Below are 20,208 nucleotides of genomic sequence, written 5' to 3' on the forward strand. Positions count from 1 at the left end.
TAACTCTTCAGATGAATAACAAAATATGATAATAATAATAAATAAAGAGCCATCACATTCTGAATAAATAAGCCAGTTTATTCTTTATGAGAAACCAGATGCTATCATGAACAATTACTTCTTAAAACTCTCCATCATCATTATATTTGTAGACAACAATGACTGAACAAATTGTATGCTCAGCTATCAATGCTTTATTCCAACATCAGAAAATAAATTTTGAGAAGCAGTTTTAAATATTTGTATAGATATGTATCTTTAATAATTTGTCTAACCATGAGGCTAAAGAGAACTTTAAATATTTCAATGTTCAAACTGTTCCATCTTTTTGTCTGCTGTACAGATCTGTATAGCTTTACTAATGCTTTCCCCCAACCCTGCCACTAAGTTGGCAGCATCTCAATTTAAAGTATATTTACTGTAATTCTACTGTATATCCATGGTTGTACTGGATATCTTCTGTCTTCCCCACCTCCCATCCTAGATACATTCTCCACACTTCTTTATCCTGCTCTCTGCCCCAGTAGGCTGGCTTGCATGTCCTCCAGCTTCCAGTTGGTGAGCTAATGGGGAGCTCCGACAAGTTATGGGAGGGAGGAAGGTCAAAATATTTTTTCCCCTGGATCTTCCCTCAAAAATGGTTAGGTTTTCCCATACACAAAAGTAAATTCGAAATGGATCAAAGACCTGAATGTAAGTCATGAAACCACAAAACTCTTAGAAGAAAACATAGACAAAAATCTCTTGGACATAAACATGAGCAACTTCTTCATGAACATATCTCCCTGGGCAAGGAACACAAAAGCAAAAATGAACAAGTGGGACTACATCAAGCTGAAAAGCTTCTGTACAGCAAAGGACACCATCAATAGAACAAAAAGGTACCCTACAGTATGGGAGAATATATTCATAAATGACAGATCCGATAAAGGATTGACATCCAAAATATACAAAGAGCTCACACACCTCAACAAACAAAAAGCAAATAATCCAATTAAAACATGGGCAGAGGAGCTGAACAGACACTTCTCCAAAGAAGAAATTCAGATGGCCAACAGGCACATGAAAAGATGCTCCACGTCACTAGTTATCAGAGAAATGCAAATTAAAACCACAATGAGATATCACCTCACACCAGTTAGGATGGCTACCATCCAAAAGACAAACAACAACAAATGTTGGCGAGGTTGTGGAGAAAGGGGAACCCTCCTACACTGCTGGTGGGAATGTAAATTAGTTCAGCCATTGTGGAAAGCAGTATGGAGGTTCCTTAAAATGCTCAAAATAAACATACCATTTGACCCAGGAATTCCACTTCTAGGAATTTACCCTAAGAATGCAGCAGCCCAGTTTGAAAAACACAGATGCACCCCTGTGTTTATCGCAGCACTATTTACAATAGCCAAGAAATGGAAGCAACCTAAGTATCCATCAGTAGATGAATGGATAAAGGAGATGTGGTACATATACACAGTGGAATATTATTCAGCCATAAGAAGAAAACAAATCCTACCATTTGCAACAACATGGATGGAGCTAGAGGGTATTATGCTCAGTGAAATAAGCCAGACGGAGAAAGACAAATACCAAATGATTCACTCATATGTGGAGTATAAGAACGAAGTAAAATTGAAGGAACAAAACAGCAGCAGACTCACAGAACTCAAGAAGGGACTAACAGTTACCAAAGGGAAAGGGACTGGGGAGGATGGGAGGGAAGGGAGGAATAAGTGGTGGGTAGAAGAAAGCAGGTATTATGATTAGCATGTATAATGTGGGGAGGGGGGGAACAGGGAGGGCTGTGCAACACAGAGAAGACAAGTAGTGATTCTACAACATCTTACTATGCTGATGGACAGTGACTGTAATGGAGTTTGTGGCAGGAACTTGGTGAAGGGGGTCACTAGTAAACATAATGTTCTTCATGTAATTATAGATTAATGATAACAAAAAAAAAATGGTTAGGTTTGCTCTGTTCTTCCGAAGGTTAACACTTCTCTCCAGGAAGCCTTCTCTGCACTCTTTCCAGCCCCTGGTCCCTTTGGCTCTAGAGGTGGCAACAGCTCTGTTTTTCCATAGAACAGGGTTACTGCACTACCCCTTACCAGTTCTCTTACATCTCACCCACACCTTTGTAATTAATCTCTTTATAAGTAAACCCTCCTAAATTTGTACTAAAGGCTTAGTGGAACCCTGAATATTACAAGGATACTATTTTTAAATGCATGATTTTTTTAGTCAGCCTAGGTCAGCTGCTCTGTTCTGCTTTTCTTACTAGCTATTAATTTGGACAAGCTACTTAACCTCTATTAGTGTTCATGTATTCATTTATAAAATGGGGAAAGTAATACCTACCTCATAGCATTGTTGTGAAGATTTCAGATTAGGCATATAAGGTTCAGTGCAGAGCCTAATACTAGTAAGCACTAAATTAACTTAAGCTATTAATTTTATTTTCCAATACTATAATTTGTATGTATGTGAATTTGGTAAATACTGTTTTATGTATGATGACAGTATAAAAGTTCTAGCATTTGGGAGCAACATCAGCAAAATGGCAGAATAGATATCTCTAATCTCTCATTCTTCCATATAAATATTGAAACTGTGCTGTGTTAAATAGGAATGACAAAAGCAGACATCCTTGTCTTCTTACTGACCTTAGGGAGAATCCAGCTTTCAGTCCTCACCACCGAGTATGGTGTTAGTTGATTTATTCACATACAGTTTTGTCATGTTGAGGACATTCTGTTCTATTTCTCATTTATTGAATATTTTTATCATAGAATGGTACTGAATTTTGTCAAATGCTTTTTCTGTATCAATGGTTATGTGTTTTTCCCCCCTTTTTATGAATGTGATATTTATATTGATTGATTTTCATATGTTTAACTACCCTTGTATTCCTAGCTTAAATTATACTTCATCATGGTAGATAATCCTTTCAGTATGCTCCTGAATTCACTTCAGTAGTATTTTGTTGAGGATTTTTGCATCAGTATTCTTCAGGGGTAATTGTCTATAGTTTCCTTTTCTTGTAGTGTCCTTGTCTAGCTTTGGTATAAGAATAATACTGGCCTCTTAGCATGAGTTAGGAAATTTCCTCTCCTCTTCAGTTTGTTGGAAGAGTTTGAAGAAGATTGTTATTAATTCTAGCCATAGCAATTAAGCAAGAAAAAGAAATAAAAGGTATCAAAATTGGAGCATGTGTTAATTTCCTAGGGCTGCTGTAAATAACACAAACTGGGTGGCTTAAAACAACAGAAATTTATTCGTTCATAGTTCTAGTGTTGGAAGTCTGAAAACAGTGTATCAGCAAGCCATGCTCCCTCAGAGACTCTGGGTGGAATTTTTCCTTGCCTTTTCCCAGCTTCTGGAGATGACCAGCAATCCATGTCCCTATAAAATGGGGGAAAAAATTGTAAATAATATGGCTGATAAGGATTTAATATCAGAATACAAAATGAGTGAACAAAGAACATATATTCCTATTCATTAACAACTCCTACAGCTCAGCAACAGAAAGACAACCAAATATAAAAATAGGCACATTTTAGACATTTCTCTGAAGAAGATACACAAATGACCAATAAGCACATGAAAAGATACTTGGCATCATTAGTTTTTAGTTAAATGAAAATCAAAACCAGACTGAGATACCCCTTCACACCCAAGTTTTGGCAAGGATGTGGGGAAATTGGAACATTGGTGAATGGCTGGGGGTAATGTAAAATGATACAACTTCTGTAAAAAATAGTTGAACAGTCTGGCAATTCCATCAAAACATTAACAGAGAATTACCATATGACCAACAATTCCACTCCTAGGTAAACACTCAAAAGAACTCTGAAAACAGGGACTCAAACAGATAGTTGTATGTCAGTGTTCATAGCAGCATTATTTATAGTAGCCAAAAGGTGGAAACAGCACAAGTGTCCATCAACAGATGAATGAATAAACAAAATGTGATATATACAATATTGTTTATGTGAATAAACAAAATGTAATAGTATTCAGTCATTAAAAGGAATGAAGTTCTAATACATGCTACAACATGGATGAACCTTGAAAACATTAAGTGGAAATAAGCCAAACCCAAAAGATAAATATTCTGTGATTCCACTTATATAAAATATTTAGAATAGGCAAATTCATGGAAACAGAAAGTAAATTAGCCCTTTCAGGGGTTGGAGGGTGGTGAGTGTTTTTGCTTACAGTGTTTCTGTTTGGGATAATTTAAAAAATTGGAAATAATTAGTTGCAAAATATTGTGAATGTACTTGATGCTACTGAATTGCATATCTAAAAATGGTTAAAATGGCAAATTTTATGTTGTATATCTTTTACTCCAATGTTTTAAAAACTCTAGTATTTGATGTATTCAGGCTATCTCACTGCCCCTAGTTTATCTGATTCCTACAGTTTTTGTGTTTTTTTTTTTTTGAGAGGGCATCTCTCATATTTATTGATCAAATGGTTGTTAACAACAATAAAATTCTGTATAGGGGACTCAATGCACAATCATTAATCAACCCCAAGCCTAATTCTCAACAGTCTCCAGTCTTCTGAAGCATAACGAACAAGTTCTTACATGGTGAACAAGTTCTTACATAGTGAGTAAGTTCTTACATGGTGAACAGTGCAAGGGCAGTCATCACAGAAACTTTCAGTTTTGATCACGCATCATGAACTATAAACAATCAGGTCAAATATGATTATTGGTTTGATTTTTATACTTGATTTAAATGTGAATCCCACATTTCTCCCTTATTATTATTATTATTATTATTATTATTATTATTATTATTATTATTAATAAAATGCTGAAGTGGTAGGTAGATGCAAGATAAAGGTAGAAAACATAATTTAGTGCTGTAAGAGGGCAAATGTAGATGATCAGGTATGTGCCTATAGACTAAGTATTAATCCAAGCTAGACAAGGGCAACAAAACATCCATGGATGCAGAAGATTTCTCTCAAAACAGGGGCGATGAGGTTCTAAGCCTCACCTCTGTTGATCCCCAATTTCTCACCTGATGGCTGCCCTGCGACTGTGCCTGTCTTAGGTTGTTCCTCCCTTGAGGTGATTCCTGCAGTTTTTGATCATTTTTTCATAAGAAATGTTCTGATCAGGTCTCATTTTTTTTCCTCTGTGGGTATTAAACAAAACAAAAAACAGTGATTTCCAAGGACAAGCAGCTTTTCTTCTACATTGAAGTGGCAGAGTCCTATTTTGAAAAGATTAAGAAAACCAGAGTTGAGTGCTATGAAGGGAAAGCAGAGGTGCCATTTCTAGTCAATACAGCTACAAATCTATGCAAATGTTTATTACTGTTATAATAATATGGGACGTTTTTGCAAACAGTATTCATGATTGCAATTTTTCTAATTTTACATCCTCTGTTAGGACATGGTAAAAGTGCTAATAAATGAAAGTATTAAATGAAATAGAATATAGTTCAAGAAGAGAAAAGGGCTTTCAGTATTAAATTTAACAAGTAACAAAATATCTTTGAACAAATGCAAGAAAGAAAAAAATGAGTAACTTGTCTAGTATATCACAGTATTAAAATCACCCATTTGACATACAAATTAGGACCAGTGTCTCTTGTCTTCTTCATACAAATATAAAGGAGTTACTCTGCAGTGACCAAATGTATTGAACATATTGTCTAAAATCACATAGGAGAAGACAGAACAGATCTGAATATAGTTATTCATGTACCTTAGTAAGTACAATAGGAAGATATGTGATACCATTTTAATTACATATTATTTCCTGTAATTACAATTGATTAGCAATTCATTTCTAATGAATGAGATGATTTCTTTACAGTTTCATAAGGCTTTGTATTTGCCTTAGCTTCCACATTAAATACATCAGAATACTTTTAGAGTTTGCCATTTCTTTTCTAGATAAAACATTGCTTTTCCCCAGAATAGGACCAAGGATGACTACAAAGATCTGAGTTTAATTAGGGTTGCAGGCGGAGGGTTATCCACACCAGAAATAAGCCCTACTGAATCTCACTTGTCAGTTAATCTTTAATTCACCTTATCCTACAGAATAAATAAAACAGTGAGCTATTATATAATCTAGCATAATCAGATATTCTGTGAACAGAATTACATCAGTACCAAGGGAAGTCAGCTAGTCTCAAGTGACTGAGGTGGAGTCCTGAGTGAAATGTGTACTGCTTGCTCCAAGAATGAATCAGATTTTTGTGCTGATGCTTGCTGCACTGTGGTCGAGTCTAATTTGACAAGCAAAACAAATGCAGACTGCATATGTTGTGGGTTTATGGAAGTAGGAAAGCCTCTGTATCAAAACAAGGAAAAATTCAGTTCAGACTTTGTGTCACATTTTAAATGAAAAACATGGCAAGTCATACTCTTGTCTCATTGCAGAAGCCCCATAGCAGATAGCTCTTAAGAAACTGAGATGCACTGAATTAATCTCAGGGAGCAAGTATATAAATCTGAGAAATAAGGCAATAACTATTCAGATTAATAGGAGGAGGCAGAGATAATCTACCATCCATATTATGGATTAAATGAACCCAGAAGAAAGGCACATTGTTGTATCCTTGAGCAGATTACTCAGATTTAAGGGAAATTTTTATTTTTAACATAAAATATTATCTAGGGGGAAATGCGTAGTGTAGTCTGTTTTGATGCTCGTAGCAACCATCACTCACACTACCCTACTCCCACACTAAGGTCAAAGTTTCATATATCTCAGTTTGACAGAACACCATCATGAACCCACCTCTTACCAGAAATAAATTAAAATGTTTAGCGGGAATGATGACTTAGCACAATAACATGCCTTAATGTGTTACTGGGTTATCGTTTTCTCCCCTGTGGGAAGATAATGTACGGGCACAACTCTAGAGCTAGTGGAGGGTTTCAAACTGGAAAATGGCTGACAACATGGACCAGAACAAAATGAAACTCCATGTGGTGTTTCTGTACCTTTAGTGAGTCTTTAAGGAAAACTACAAACAAAATATTGCTGTGAGTCACTGAAACTCATAAAACTCTGAAAATATTTACTCTTTATCAAGATTATATTTTGTGGCTATGAGACCATTAAGATTTCATCCTTGCCAGTGTATCCCATTCAAAAGGTTATGTAAGAAAGAAATTGAAGGAATCTTTGCATTTCACTTTGTCTTGTCAACCCTTTGGAACATATTAGGAACAGCTCATCTTACCCTTAAAATATTATATTCTTGGCTTGAAATCAGTGCTTTTCTCTTGTTGTCAAAAGAAATATTCATCTGGGAACATAAGAGCCTGTTGCAATAATAAGCCATGTGAACTTTTTAACTTTTTTAACATTCTTTACTTTTTAACAAAAGAAAAAGGCAAAAAACAAAAGGAATTAGAAAACAGCAAAACATATATATGAAAAACATTTGAATCAGAAACCTAGACAAGAGATGATTGTTGTGGAGATTCTATGACTAAACAGTGAGTGGCTGATGCTTTCCGCATGTGGCACGTGAGGATTAAATAAAAAATACTGCAACTGTTGTCAACTGAAAATAATCAGATTTATAAGAAGCAAAGCATACCATTGCAGCTATTTTTTTAAAAAAATAAGATAATAGTCCAAATGGGTTCATTTACACTCCCACAGAGGCCAAGGTTATTTGGTCTTTTGATGTCAGGTTGGAAGTTAATTTGTGCTGTGGTGATGTGAGGCTTCCAGCCTCTTATCCTACCCCTTTACTTCTCGGATCCTTTAAGCAAGTTAAAGCAAGTTTTATGATCCTGGAATGGTAGCCCTTACCTTTCGCCAGTCCCTTTGTCTCTCTCTACCCCTGTCTCCTTCCTCTCTTTGGTCTAGCCCTTGGTCTCAGGCACCTGAGACTATCCTACTCCAAGTATGTGCTAAAAGGGTGCCAAAAACTCTGAAAACACATTAAACCATTTCAGTATGTTGGTTGTCCCTATAGCAAACTTCTCTCCCTCCAGATAGTATCTACCTAATTCTCCAGATTAATATAATACTTTTAAGACACTCTGTATGGGGTCTTTTACCTGTCAAGAAATGTATTAGGCCTCCTTATAATTGTACTTTAAGTATTTTGTAAAAGAATGGGAAGTGAATCTCCTTTATGAGTTCCAAATATGTAAGGAATTCTTGGTTGGTCTTGTTAGACCTATAAGCACTGGCTATGGTTAAATTTGGCTTTCTTCCTGACTTTTTCCTTGCCTTCCTGTCAGCAAATGTTTTGGTCTGTGGGTTTATATCAGATTATAAGGAAACATTTTAGATTTTAAAGCATTTTGAAAACACTAGACATCATATAAGACTTAAAAGCAACAATGAAAACTCTTCTATATAACTCTTTACTTAAATGATGAAGAATCAAGCACTTTAAAAGACCCTGAACTCAAACCTGTCCTGTAGAGTCCCTATTCTCATAGCTTTCCAAAACTTTTGTGAAGTAAAAACCAATTCAGGCATTATAATAAAGGACACCTTAAAACACCTAATCCAGACTTGGTTGTCTGTTTTTTAACATATTATGTATTATGTGTACAAGCAGTTTTTTAAAAGACAGAACAAACTCCTTTCCAATTTCCAAGACAAACTGCGAAGTCATCATCTGAATCCTAGGGTCTCTGGCATGTTTTAATATGTGTTATATTACATACCCACCCTGCCCTCCACAGCCCACTATTTAATTAATTGCTCCTTACCACAGGAATGTCTGTGGCTGAATAAGAAACTAACCATAGTCACCCTCCTGCTTGATCTACAGAGGTTGGAACTTGGCTGTAATTCATCACAACCCTAACTGTTTTGAATCCAAAGTTAATTGTATACATTCCTTTCAGAGCATAGTATGCTGTGTATACTGTGACCAGTGGCTTGGGCACAGTATGGGTTTACTGTTCTCAGTTGTCTAGTGTAAATAGAAGTTAATAAATGATTGTTGCTGAAATGGTGGTCCCAAATATCACAGGTCAAAGAAAAATGCACCACAAGGCTCTTAGAGCTCCTGATACAAAATGGTGTTAGATAATGGAATTTTATCCAAAGAAGCTTATTCTCTAATATGAGCCAATATACTTTTTTTATTAGAATAAGTTCTGTTTTCCAACAAACTTTAATGTCATATCTAACAATATTTTCTCCTATTTTTTGAAGTTAACTTTTCAGAAAATTTCCATGTAGCCATTCCTGAGAGAATTTGTTTGAAAGTATCAGCTATTGTTATACACTAACCTGGGATTAAATCTATAGGAAGATACCATTTTCCAGGTGCATAAACACTAGGTCACTATCAACTATCACAAATTTAAATATTAAGTTAATTAGTTTAAAGGAAAACTGTCTAACCTAGAGCCCATCATGAGTTTTAGAAGGTCTTTAAACAAAGTGAAATAGTGTTGTACATATGTGGCATTTTTTTTGAGAGAGAATAGATCCGTAACTTTCATCTGATTGCTGAAAGCATATATGACCCAGTGAACAGTGAGAGTCACTAGTGTAAATTACTGCTCCCTTATAAACAATTCACCATGAACACTGTAAAGTCCTTCCATCCCACTTGGGGACAAATCTGCTTTTTTTAAAAATAAATTTGAATCTATACAGTTGCAAGGTGTTATAAATGGCTCTCCTGTTAAAGGATCAATTAGGGAAAGGAAAGAGGAGGAAGAGAAGAAAGAAGGAAATTGAGCTCATAGTATCTACTATGTTTAAGACAATTAAACATATGATATCTAATTTAACCCTCCCAGCAACACATTAAGTGTACTATTTAAGTGTATTATTATTATTATTACACATTTAACAGGTGAAGAAATAGGCCAAAAAGGTTAGGTGACTTAACCCAAGATCCCACAGCTAACCAGTGGCAGAACCCTGATTCATAATCTGTGCTAACTGCAAAATTTCTGCATTTTCCTCCCTACCACCCAGCCTGTTTGATTGAAATAGTGAATTCTCTCACCTTTGTGACTAGGGGCAACAAATCACATGGAACATTATTGTTTGCCTTCTTATCCTGCTAACTAGGTCTGAATCTAATCCCACTACCCAGCGGTCTACGCTCAGGTCACCAGTATCTTGTGGCTGACCTACAGAAACTTCTCACTGTCCCTGCCTTCAGTCCCCTTCCCCCAGTTCTACCATACAACCAGAGTGAGCTTTTTGAAATGTAAATCTCATCATTGTCAAAATGCCTCTATGACTTTCCATTGCCTTCAAAATAAAATTCCAACCCTCATCATGGTTTATAAGGCCCTTCATGATCTGGACTCTGCTCTGTTTTCCAAGTTCATCCCTCCCAGCTGTTCCCTCACTTTCTTTGATTCCAGCCATAATTAACTACTTGTAGTTCCTTATATAGTGTCTTTTTATTCTTCTCTCTATTTGGAGCATTCTTCCTACTTCTGTTCACCTGGTAACACATTTGTCTTGAAAGTCTGTTTATATAGCATTTCTTCTTGAAACTCTTTCTGAACCCTCCAAATAGAAGATCTTTTACTGACTTTTACTGTGGCACTGGGACCACTATTATAGAGTTTGTGCATGCATTAGATAAAAACCTATCCTTCCTGTAGGGGCATGCAGCACTATGTAAGAGTACAAAGTTTGAAAAGAAGAGGAGAGGCTACATTTCACGTTCCACCTACCCATCTTCCAGGTTCTCTCATGCAAGACACGATTTGCACAACTATAAATGATGGCTGCTGGGTAGCATTTATTAAATGGCATTGTAATCACCTGTTCATTTAGCTGCATCTCTGGGCTTATTAAGAACTGAACTCCAAGCTCACTGAGAAACAGAAATTATATTGTATTCATTGTTGTGCCTCCAACACCTAGCATAGTGCCTTTCAAGTAGGATGTACTCAATCAATATTTGATGGTTGAATGAATAAGAATAAATGAACATATGAAAAATAGTAGTTTGCAAAAGAGTGTACATTTGGAGAAATTGTTAAAAAGAGGAAGGCAAAATAAAAAAATACCAGTAACAACTAGTTTAATTCAAGACAAAAAACTTCTGAGTGCTTACATGATGGAAACTTTTATAAAGAAACAGAAATGAGAAAGATATATAGACCCTTGCCTTCATAAAACTTGCAATCTAGTTAGGAAGGTAAGACATGTATACAACTGATTAAAACTCGAAGCAAAATATGGCATATGCTAAAGGAGATTTATAATTTTTCTAGAAAATCAACAAGGAGGAAATCGTTTTTTTAAATTTCCAGATAAATGAGGGATTCCTAAAGCTTCATGGAGAAGGTGATAATAGACCTAGACCTTGAAGTATGAGTATAATTTCAGTGAAGAAAAGTGTTGGGAGGACCACAGGCAAGAGGGAACATTCCAGGCAAAAAAAAAGAAAAAAGAGCACAGGCTGATTGAAAAGTCCAGGACTTCTTTAGAGAGCATTTTATCCGCATATGAGCCTGGAAAGATAGGTGTAGACTCTGGTTATAGACAACCCTGAATGCAATGCTATGGAGTTTACATTTTAGCAGTGGGAGCTATTAAAAGTTTTTAAGATAACAAGTGACACTATCACTGTATTTTAGAAAGTCATTTGGAAAATTTCTTTTAAAGTGTCCTCTCTCTTTTGTCCTGATCCCAATGAAATAGAAATTTCAAACCACAAAGTATGAGAGATTAGTAAAAGAATTTCATTCTCCCTATCTTCCCAGTCTATTTCAATGCCAGGTTCTTCCTAGCTTGCAATCTTCCACTGTCTAAGTTTCTAAGCTCCCCCACCTCCGCAATAGAAGAGCTCACATGGCTGTGGGGAAAAGACAACAAAGGGGTTTGTCAGAGACTGATAGCTCTGCAACTTTCAAAATGAAATTGGGAAAATTGCTTTTATTATGTGATTCAAGGCATCTGGTAACATCCTGTCACCGCTCTTACCTTATTTGGGATACTCAGGGACAAGCTTCCCATTAACCTTTAATTTAAATATAAATAAATGCACGTATTTATATAAAGAAAAGCAGGTATAAATCTAGAAACAAGAGTAATTGGAATCTAAAATGGAAAAGGAGCAGAGGAACGGAAAAAAACAAATGGAGCTCAGACAAATCAGCAAGAACTGACACAGTTTTGTGCCTAACTGTAAAGCCAATGGATGTTTTAAAGAGGTAGGGTTTTTCTACCCTATAATTAATAGCTTATAAATGCATTATTCCAGAAAGGAAGACATACCTAGGAAAAGGCAGCAATAGCCTCAACAAGAGATTGTCTAAAGACCATTGAAATATATAATTTACATTTGTTTCGAGAAACTAAAAATCTATTGCCTCCACTATAAACCAGCTTAAAGAGAAATCGTTGCTTTAGTGTAAGTGATCGGTAGAGGAGATCAACAAAGAAAATGAGGTCAAAAGGAAATAGGAGAGGAAGGAAAGGGAAACACCATTTTGACATAGAAAAAAAAAATCTGTTGTGATTTCAACAAAGCTCAGCAATGAAGTAGAAGTTGCATTGACTTACATTATGCTGAGATATCATATGGCTTTAGGAAATACTTATTTTCTTGCCATTTTTAGTCAAAATGTATACTTAAAAATTATTTCACTTCTTTTCCTTTAATACTCATGAAATTTTGTTAGAATTACATGTAAGAGACTAAAATAGAGGAGACAAAAAAATTTATAATTGCACAATAAAATATTAAACTAATTTTGTTTTTTACATACCTCTTGAGCTATCTACATACCACTGAAAATTCCCAAACTCATTGAGAGATCAGGGGCTAAGAAATAAACATGGAACTCAAGAGAAGGAAGTGAGATTATCACTGCATTTCCTTCAAACTCTTCATCTACTTTAGTTCTCTAACTGTAGAAATGAATTGAGGATATTGTCTCCCATCTAACTGCTCTGAGGACTTCTACATTAAAATTATCACAGAAGAATTTACTTATATCTATAAACTTTATCATCAATCCTTTTTTGTATAAATGTGTTATTTATATAGATGACTTTTAAAAGATGCCATTTAAAAAAGAATCATCTCACCTCTTTCAAATCATACGAAAGTTTGGTGAAGACCCTGTTAGTAAAGGATAAAAGAAAATAGCATTTGACTCTTACCAGAGCCAATTAGACAGTTTCATTACTGTTTGCCCTAAAATACTTTCTGCCTCCTCTACTGGCAGTTAAGACAGCTTAGCAATTGCCTAGTGTAGTACCTGGCACACAGTTGATACTCAAAAAGTGTTTTTGAATGAATAAACTTATTATTCAGCAAATATTAGAGCAAATGCTATGACCTAGGCATATTTCTGAACAATGGTGAAACAGTAATACATAAAACAAAGTCCCTACTTTCATAGAGCTTACAATACATTAGGAGAGACAGTCAATAAACAAACACATATATCAAGTGGTTATAAATGCTAAACTAAAATATAAGGCAGGATAAGGAAAAAGAGTGTTCATGACTTCTTTTCTTTATGAAGTGATCAGGTAGGCCCTTATTCCAGATGAGATGGAAAGCCTCTAGGACATGAAGATCAAAGGGTTTTATATGATCTAACTTTTATTTAAAGAGCTTCATCTTGGTTGCCATGTAGAGAAAGACTGAAAGGGGTGAGGATAGAAACAATCAGACAAGCAATTATTGCACTAATCTAAGAAGTGATGGTAGCTTGGACTAGATGAAATTAGAGAGGTTGAGGGTGGAGGATGGAGGAAGGATTTGAAGATTTGCAGATTATGTAGAACCTTGTAAATCATGGTAAAGACTTTAGATTTTATTCTGAATAAAATGAGAGGCCATTGAAGTGATTTGAAAAGAGAGGTTATGTACACAGTTTTAAAGGATCGCTCGGGTTGTGTGGTGAATAGACCATTTGGGCAAAGGTAGAAGCAGGGGAGAACAGTTAGGATGATATGTGGAATAACCTAGGGAAGCAATAATGGTTGCCGGGCTTGTCGGGCAGCAGCGGAGGTGGTGAGAAGTGATCAGGTACTGAGATATGTTTTGGAAGTTAGAGACTACTTAGTACATTGGCAGAGGCAAAGTAAGAAACAAATATATATCCAGGTTTATTGCTTAAACAACTGGAAGAATGGAGTTCCCATTTCCTGAGGTGGGGAAGACTTTAGGAGGCTTTGGAGACAGAGAGAATGGAAATCAAATGTTTGCCTTTGAAACTGTTGAGTTTGAGATGCTTTCTAGACATCTAAGTGGAGATACTGAGGAAGCAGATAGATTCATGTCTTTAGAGTTCAGGGAATAAGCAAAAAGACAAATTTAAAGTAATCAATGTATAGATGGGACTTAAAGCCATGGGACAAGATGTAGCCACTTGGGGGATGAATATAAATAGAGAAGGGAAGTCAGAAGACAGACACAGGGCAAAAGTCAGGAAGATAAGGAAAATCCACCAAAGGAGACTGGAATGATCAGCTAGTGAGGTAGGAAAAATAAGAGAGATTGGTACACTAAAGGCTAATGGAAGAAAGTTTTGAAAAGAGGAAGGTTTGAGTAAATGTATTAGATGATGCTGATAGATCAAGTCAGATTCAAATTAAGTCTTAAAAGTTGTATTTGGCAATGTGGTGAAGTGGAATTTATTACTGACCTTTATATAAGAGTATTTTGGGGAGTAATGAACACAGTGTCTAATTGGAATTAATTAAATACCTCATGCAAAGAAATGAAAAGAGGTAGGAGAACAAACCTATAGATTAAAGGAGATTTAAAAGATGTCCATCAGTCACAATGTGTGAACCTTGTTTGGATCCTGATGCAAATATACAGATCGTAAATACAGGTAAGCGGATGATGGATGGAAGGATGGATGGATGAATAGATGACATTTATGAAGTGATTGGAAATTTGAACACTTGCTGAATATTTATATTAGGGGATTATTGTTAACATTTTCTAAGTGTGATAGTAGTACATGTTTTTTAAAATATGTATTTATATTTAAATATATTTTATTGTATTTTTTAAAGTCTGTTTCAAATATGCATATTTATGTGTTAAATGATATACAGAATTTACACCAAAATAATGTAATTGAGAGGAGTGGGTTGGCTATGAGTTGTAATTGTTGAAGCTGGCTGTTGGGTACCTAGGGGCTCATTATACTATCCCTGGTACTTTGACCTTTTTTAAAATATTTTTCTTAATAAAAAATTAGAGAATGAGAAAAGATGAAATGGAGGCAGAAAGTGTAAGCATCAAGAAAATTAAAACAAGAAAAGTCATTGTTAGTGCACCACAGTTATTTATATATCCTTTTATATAACACAAACTGTAAAAAAAATGTTTATTAAAATAAAATCTTTACATTATCAAATTTCCTAATCCCAAAGATTGGTTCCAAGAATGGAAGACTAATGTACAACACAGCATGGATTCTGAATATCCCAGACCATTGAATAGTTATTCTTAAAATAAACATTGAGTAGAAAGCCTGAACTGTGAAATGGCAGTTTTGTACACTATCCCATTTTTTTTTCTTATTGCATAATTAATCATTTTCCAGTATCTAACATTCCAGACTAATACCCTGGAATTACCTGTTCTGCTCCTCTTGTTGCAAGTGCCTGTGGTGGGAGATGTAAGGTGATTACTAACCTTATGTTCACCTTTCTTGGTTTTGCTCTGCTCCTGATTTTACTTCTGTGAGTGAGATAAGAATGTAAGGCAGCCACTGCCTAATTGTTATTAGACAGTATTGATGTGAAAACCGTTTTCACACCTTATGTAGTAGTAGTTTTTGTCAGCATTAATGGGGCCTAATTGCCACATAGGAATTACATATATTAAAGGTGTACAACCTGATGTTTTGATATATGTATACATTATGAAATGGTCATCACAAGCTAATTAATATGTCCATCACCTCATGTAATTACCATTTTCTTGTATCTCTTAGCAAATTTCAAGTATACAATATAGTATTTTTATACTTGCTGTATATATAGTCACCATGTTGTACATTAGATCTCCAGAACTCACTCATCTTACATAACTGAAGCTTTGTACCCTGTGGTCAGCAATGCCCACTTCTTCCTGCTCCCACTAGCCACTCACCCTTGAGACCCACCATTCTACTCTTTGCTTCTGAGTCTGACTGTTTTTGATGTCACATATGAGTGGAATCATGCAGTGTTTGTTTTTATGTGCCTGGCTTATTTCACTTAGCATAAAGTCCCCCAGGTTCACCCATATTGAAACAAATGGCAGGATTTCCTTTATAAGACTGAATTATATTTATTGTATTATATATGCCACATTTTCTTTATCCATTATTCATCATGGACATTTAGGTTGTTTCGATATCATGGATATTATGAATAATGCTGCAATGAACACAGAAGTGCTCATGCCTCTTCAAGATCTAGATTTCATTTCCTTTGGATATATTCCCAGAAATAGGATTGCTGGATCATACGGTAGTTCTGTTTTTAATTTTTTGAGGACCATCCATATTGTTTTCCAAAATGTTCATACCAGTACACTTTCCCACCAACAGTATACAAGAGTTCCCTTATATATTTAAGAAAATAAACTTATATAGTACTCTTAAGAAAATAAACCTCAGTGTGTTAATTATAAAATTACTGAATACAAAAAACTAACAGGAGACAGAACACTTATCTGTTATGGGAGGAACGTAATAAGGATTGAAACAAAAAATGACATTTCACAAATATACTTAACTTTAAAATCAAGGGAAGAGATCAGCGGAGTGTTAGATAAATCATTCCTACCTCTTTTCCACTAATCTTTGTCATAGCTCCTTTGTTCTAATTGGGATTACTGAGATGTGCAGTTAAAATGATCAAGACCTTTATTAATGATCCCAGATACTCTTACACAATCAGGACATCAATACTTGAGGCTAAACACCAAAGCCACACTGTATTATAAATGGAGAAATTACCCGATATTCTGTTTCTCTTCTCAAATATGCCTATATGAGTTGTCCATCCAAACTTAGAAATAGATACATAATTTGCATGAAGTATCAGCCTAGCCCAAGCCACACAGTGTGAGGAATATTAAATATGCACCATATTTTCAACATTCCAGAAGATATAACACTAATATGGCATTAGCCTCACATCCATGAGAACCAAGAAAATGAAATTACTACAGCCACTCATTTCAGGATAATTGCTGATTCCCTTATACAATTCTACACCCAACCAAAAATGTATACCCTAAATCTAGCATTATTTGGAAGGACAAATGAAATGGCAGAGAGAAAAAGACTTCTCAGGTTGAGCTTTACCAGTTTATTAGTTCATTCATGCCAGTTGCCCAATCTCCAATGTGAACTTAACATTCACAAGGCCAACGTTTCACATCAAAAACTTAATTGGTCTGCAGTGTACTCCTTACAGAACCTTGCGGAAGCCCGATTTTCTTAGCTTCCTGCCATTACTCTCAGTTCTACCAAACCTGTGTCCTAGGACACCTTGTAAGAAACATGATCCAGTTCTATGCTCTTAAACCTTACCCATCATGAGTTTTTAATTTCTTGACCTTAGTTAACCTGTACTACTCTGTGGCAGATCAAAAATCCCTTTCCTCCACTCATTCTCCTACCGTGGCAGAACTTGACTTCCCTGGACAAACATGCCAGACTCTTAGTCCAAGCTAAGATGAAAGGTAAAGAGAAGAAACAAGATGGAGTGGCACTTACAAGAGCCTGAGGTTTTCAGACAATGCTGTTTTGCGGTGTGCCTACCCAAGCCCTAGAAATGGATACCACCACCAGATCCTACTAACCAGAGGAATGACAAAAATGCAAGAGCTCTGCCCTTTCCAAAGGAGAGTGCTGCCCACAAGAAATATAGCTGCCCCTGCAGTCTGTGAGTCCCCAGATCCTATCCCAGCAAACACCAGATCCTGCCAGCTCCACGTGGGATATTGCCCTCTAGATCTCTGCTGGTGATGCTGTTCAGGGAACCCCATTCTCACACACGACCTGGTTCCACAAAGTCGAGCCCTGTTAACATGACAGCCTCTTTTAGTGCAAAGTGGCTTGCTTTCTATGTAAGACTCAACCTATAAAATTGCCATTTGAGGTCTCAGACAAACCTGACCAGTAAATGAATCCCATTATCGAATAAAATGATTCTCAGTGCTGGCTGCACAATAGAACCCCCTAGGAGGCTTAAGACAAAAACGAACATAAAATCCCTGATGCCGGAGCTCCATTCCAAGAAACTACTTACTACTAGTCTGGAGTAGGCCTGGATATCCTTTTTTATTGGAAAGCACCCAGATAATTCTGATTACTTCTTAACCACTGGTCCACTCATGGCACTTCCATGAAGGATATTGCTCAGTACATCTAGGCCTGTGGTTTTCCTGGGAAGGCAGGCCTCTCCCAAAGCTGTAGCTGCCATCTGCATAGGACCTTCAGCACCAAAGCCCAGCACCCTGTATGTTTACTCACTGAAACTCCCAGAGCTCTACCAGACGGAGAGTAAAAGATGGATAAAAGACTGAACTCTGCAGGCCTGGTTCTCTGTTCCACCATGTATCTTCTCCATGAACAATGTAGCTTTTTTCACACAGTGGAATCCACTCCTATACATTCATAGCCTTTTCTTCCCCCACTAACCTTTCAAGCTATCACCACAGAGAACAACACTACCTGATCCATGTGACATTGTGACCATCATGTCTGGGTTCCCATTGCCTTCAGGGGCCAATAATGAAAGAGGAATGGAAAGGGGGAAATAGCTCCCGTAGCTCCCGCTTAAGCACAACCTTGCTTCTTTTCAAGGCACCTAAACATCTGCCATCTACTTGTACTCATTTCTGCTTGCCTTCTTAGACCTCCCACAGAGCAGCCCCCTGACCGCTGTGCAGTGCTCCCTTCTGCCTGCTTGTGCCTTTCCATTTTTCAGCTCTACAGCAGAGTTTAAGAGAGATTAGTTAAATGTACAGTAAGTCCTTCCTTACTCATTTTCTGACTAGTACAATGTTTTTGAAAGTACTGAACGCTAAGACTGCTTATCCACAAAACCTTTTGAGTAATGGTATGTTTATCTTAGAATTCGAGCCTAAGCAGTAATTGTGTTGCTGCAAGTAGGAGAATGAGGCCAAGATGTTTCAGTAATCGTATGGTACCAGGGACTGGGCTGCCTGCACATGACTCGGGGCAGATGACTCTGGGGCCTCTGTCTTAAGGACTGGGGTTCAAAGGACACTAAACAAGAACAGGTCAAAGACCAGCTCTTATTGGTACTCTAGCTCACCTGATATTTTTTGAAATATAGGTGTACTATTTCTCTTCAACATTAATTGCTATTAAGGATACCCTCAGATGGCTAAAAGAATACAAGATCTGAAATGTGTACAGCCATTCGAATCTCAGTTAAGGCACTGCAGAGAATGATTGAGAAGATGACTGGGGCCAGCAGTATTAAGATGCATTTATATGAGTGAAGATTGCTAAGATCCCAGTCTAGCAACATCTATTCTGCCTACTTACTGATGCCTTTATTGTTTTGGCTTAAGATAGTATTTTTCAAAATACTGTCCACAGACTATCTACTTTAGAATCATTTAGTGGTGTTTAAAAAATATATTTAAAAAAAGATGCCACATTCCTGAGCCCCAGAATTTATTCCAGAGCAATAAAGCAGAATATCTAAGGTTGAGGCTTTGAACTTATTCTAACCAAACCACTGAGCTGATTCTTTTGAACCATAAAGTATAGACTGCTGACTTGAGACTTCACCAAATATTAAGTTTCAAATACTCCCAAGAAGTAATAGCACTGTGAGCAGGTATTAGTCACTTTTCTTGAAAGATCTGAGATCAGGTTATGATAAAGTAATTGAAAAGAACATAAGGACACAAAAACCCAAGGAGGATGAATAGGACACTACCAAGGGGAAAGAATAGAGATAGAATGGCCAGAGAACCAAAGAAACCCGTCCTCACTTCCTCTTTCTGCTCCAGGTTATATGTCCTTTGTCAGAGGTCAGTTCAGTCCAAGCATAGATTGAGCCTCTGTCATGTGCCAAGCACTATGGATAAAAAGAAAGCAACACACTCACTGTAATAGGGTAGTTTACAGCTTGGTAGAGGAAGCAAGCTCTTAAATGGGCAATTTAAATTAACATGGTAAGCCAAAGATTTTGATTGGCACAAAAAAATGTTGGGGGTTGAGAAGAGGGGCCCCTAATGGAGACTTAGCTCCTAGAGAAGG

General features: G+C 36.4%; 1 protein-coding gene across 6 annotated transcripts in view; it reads left to right on the plus strand.

The window, feature by feature from the left end:
• TBCK (TBC1 domain containing kinase) overlaps positions 1-20,208 on the plus strand; it is a 197,001-nt gene that overhangs the window by 171,998 nt on the left and 4,795 nt on the right. The gene's annotated exons all lie outside the window — the stretch shown is intronic.

This window comes from Manis javanica, chromosome 5, assembly GCF_040802235.1.
Source record: "Manis javanica isolate MJ-LG chromosome 5, MJ_LKY, whole genome shotgun sequence".
Classification (NCBI taxonomy): Eukaryota; Metazoa; Chordata; class Mammalia; order Pholidota; family Manidae; genus Manis; species Manis javanica.